At 47.6% G+C, this 3,939-nt stretch overlaps 1 pseudogene; it reads right to left on the bottom strand.

Moving 5' to 3' along the window:
• Window positions 1-489: 489 nt before the first annotated feature.
• LOC123460700 lies at window positions 490-2,139 on the bottom strand (annotated as a pseudogene).
• Window positions 2,140-3,939: the final 1,800 nt, after the last annotated feature.

The raw sequence follows: 3,939 nt of genomic DNA on the forward strand, positions 1-3,939 counted from the left end.
ATTTTAAAAATTTCTATATTATCTTTTTCATTACTACGACAAAATATCCACCAGAAACAGCTTAAAGGAGGTTTATTTTGGCTCAGAGTTTCAAAGAGATTCAACCTAGTCAGCATATATGGAGCAGGTGGTGGCAATTGAAGTTGATCTGGAAGCTTCATTCTTTTTTTTTTTCTTCATAATTGAACTCATAATTTATTTATAAGTAGGTGCTATATTTCTTACAACTTATTGAGGTACACACACACAAATTCTACTTGTTTATAAAGCAGAGAATAAAAGCCAACATCCAGAACTGCCGGATTCATTCACTGCCTTTTACATCCACTGAAAGGAAAACGAAAGCATCTCTTCAGTAGTTCACCCTTTTCAGGATGTTACTGTGCAGATCCTTAGAGGCTTAGGGTTAGCACCAGTGTTGAAATAAGGCCAAAGCGCGCCTTTCCTACAATCATTGAACGTACAGAGAAGAGACTGATCATTCAAATTCTAAAAGGACACCTCACCAATTTCAGAGTCTAAAAAAATGCCAATCTTACTGGGTGTTACTTTGGGCAGAATATTCATTTTCTTAGGGCCCAATGCAGCATACACAGTCTGACTGTACCGCCCAACCCCCCATATTTCATCCTGCATGTGTCCGACATGACTCCTCCTGGGAAAAGTCTCTATGCAGACCCCCAGGATCCACTCGGGCTTGCTGCTCACATCGACCTCCCAGTACTGCCTGCCAGAGTGGTACCCCTGGGAACCCAGGACAGCTGGGGAGGAATAGAATCTTCTGGGGCTATGAGACACTTTTCGCATCTTTCCATATCGCAGGGTCTTTCTGTCTTCCGAGATGGTAAGTTTATGGTGCGCTGTTTTAGGATCCAGCGTCACGTCTACTTTAAATTGCTGGATAATTCTGTTCAGGCCAGAATACTGTGGAAGAAGCTGGTGACCATAATCTCTGATTTTGAATGAAAAGGTTTCTGGGCATTTTAAGCTTTCAAACCTGTGGTACAGAGTCTTGACGTGGTCTAGTAACTTGCATTCCGGCTTATCACTCCTGCCCTGCACCTCCCTCAGCAGGGCCTCCAATGCCGGCGCGTGATCGGAAACCGATGTCAAGTTTCTGTTTAATTTTGCTGAATTGGCTTCCCCTTCATCTTCCAGTTGCCTAAGGAACCTTTTGTGCTCGTTTTGGAGAAACAGCCGAAGTTGGTCAAATTCAGACTCCATTTCTCCTCTTTTACGTTCTACAATCTTCTTGAGCTCCAGCGACTTTCTCTTCTGCATGGTGATCGCCTTTTCCACGGGCTCCACTTTCTCCCTCCATAGCTCCACGTGGCGCTCGAACTGCTACCTCAGTGTCCCCAGTACTGGGATTACAGAGGGCGCCCTCGCTATGAGCCCGCCAGGGTGCTGCGTGCGCGTGGTGGGGAGGCTGCACTGCAGACAGCTTCTAGCTCCTTCTGACCGCCCTCCCGCCTTTTCCTCTTGCTTCTCCTTACGGGGAGGAGCTTGGCAGCTTCGGTCAGATTCGCCAGTTGGTGATTACTTGAGAAGTCCTTTTCGGGACAGTGAAAGTGGCAAGAAGGGCAGGGAAAACTGCCCTGTAGGCCCTCCCAGGAGGCACGGATGCAGGACAGACAGAAGTTATGCCCACACGTGATGGTCACTGGGTTTGTGAAGTACTCGAGACAGACAGGGCAGCTGGCCTCGGCCTGGAGGTCTGCCAGGTCCGCTGTCAACTCCCTTGAGGCTTCCACACCGGCTCTCTGCAGCTGCTGATGACCCAGCGAGCACTGGATGTCCCCCCTGGACTGTGGCGATGGACTGGTTTGCAGTGTCGGCACCTTGATGTCAGCCTCTAAGGGTGTGGTTAGCTCTCTTGCCCTCAGCACCAGCCCGCTGCTGCCTATCGGGACGTCTTAGCTGGGCTTCTGCGCTTCCCACTCTAGGCTCTCCAGCGAAGTTGCATGTCCAAGAAAACGAGCACTTCCCGTCACGGGTGGCAGCAGGCTGGGACTCGAGACGGCGGGTGGCACGCGAGGACCCTCTCCGACCTTCTCCTCTCCCTGTAGCGTGCGGTCGTCTGCTGGAAGCTTCATTCTTGTTGATGACATCAAACCAAAAGAGAGACTCGCTGGGCATCGTGGTGCATGCCTTTAATCCTGGAATCAGGAGGCAGAGGTAGGAGGATCACCATGAGTTTGAGGCCACCCTGAGACTACATAGTGAAATCCAGGTCAGCCTGGGCTAGAGTGAGACCCTACCTTGAAAACCCAGAAAAAGAGAAAGAGAGAGACTGATTGAGAGGGGGAGGGGATATGATGGAGAGTGGAGTGAAGAGGATATCATGGTTTACTGTCTATAATTATGGAAGCTGATAATAATAATAATAATAATAGCAACAACAAAAGATTTATTTAAAGGAGACAGAGAAAAAAAAAAAAAAAACAAGAACCAAAAAGCAGAAAGAGCAGGCCAGGTCCCAGTGTGGTGGAACATACCTTTTATATCAGAATTTGGGAGGCAGAAGTAGAAGGATCACTGAGTCTGAGACCACCCTGAGGCTACATAGTGATTTCAGGTCAGCCTGCACTAGAGTGAAACCCTACCTTGAAAATCAAAACAAAATGAAAAAGAGAGAAAGAAAGAAGAAAGAGGGAAAGAGCTGGCCAGAACCAGGAAGAGGTGCAAACTTCAAAGACCGTCCCACAGTGACCTATAGCCCTCAGCCAGGCCACACCTCCTAAAGGCTCCACAGGCTTCAAAGCAGCAGCACAAACTGGGGACTGGGTGTTCAAAGCACAAGCCTATGGGGAACATTTCAGATTCAAACCAGGACAATTTCTGGAACTTCAAATTCTCCTGCCTCAGCTTCCTAAGATCTGGGACTTCAGGAATGGTCATCACACAAGGTTGATGCCTTGATCCCCAGCATTGCAACAAACAATAACAGAACAGTGGCCTCCTATAATTTGGGTTTTACAAATATATTTTATTTATTTGAGAGTGAGAGAAAAGAGAGGCAGAATGGGAGCCCCAGGAACTACAACCATTGCAAACAAACTCCGGATACACGCTCCACCCTGTGCATCTTGACTTACATGGGCTCTAAGAAATTGAACCTGGGTCCTAAGCCTTCACAGGCAAGTGCCTTAACCACTAAGCCATCTCTCCAGCCCAATTTGTTTTTTGAGACAGTGTCATGTAGTCCAGACTGGCCTAGAACTCATTACATAGCTAAGGATGACCTTGAACTTTTGATCCTCTTGCCTCCTCCTCTTGGGTCTATGGTTATGCACCACCATGCCAGGTATCCTATAATTTTTTTGCATTGCCAAGGCAACTCAATCCCATTCAGCATCATCCTCTTGCCAGGGCTCCTCTGTAGGTTTTGCAGACTTCACTCTAGATGGCCTTGCCTTCTCCTGCCAAAAAAGGGGGCAGTATCATTGGATGTTATAGCCTACCTTCCTCTAGTCTATGCACTTGCCACTCTATACCTCTGACCCTGAACTGGTTTTACTCACAACACTTTGACACCAAGTGTGTGGAGATTTTCCTCTGCCCAGAGACCATCCCACATCAAATGGCAGCTGCAGGTCCCAGTTTTCCCCCTGTGCTTCTCCTCAGGTGGAGATTGGTTGAAGGTTTCTGTGAGACCCCTTTGCTGGACCATTTCTGGAATAGATCACAGGACTCAGGAAAACAGATTCCTTTTTTAAAATATATTTTATTATTTTTATTTTGAGAGAGAGCGAGAGAAAGGCAGAGAGAGAGAGAGAGAGAGAGAGAGAGAAAGCCAGGACCTTCAGCTTGCTGTGAAGGAACTCCAGATGTGTTCACCCCCTTGTGGAGCATGTGTGACATTGCATGCTTTCATTACTGTGTGTCTGGCTATGTGGGACCTGGAGATTTGAACATAAGTTCTTAGGCTTCACAGTG

This window comes from Jaculus jaculus, chromosome 5 (assembly GCF_020740685.1).
Source record: "Jaculus jaculus isolate mJacJac1 chromosome 5, mJacJac1.mat.Y.cur, whole genome shotgun sequence".
Taxonomy (NCBI): domain Eukaryota; kingdom Metazoa; phylum Chordata; class Mammalia; order Rodentia; family Dipodidae; genus Jaculus; species Jaculus jaculus.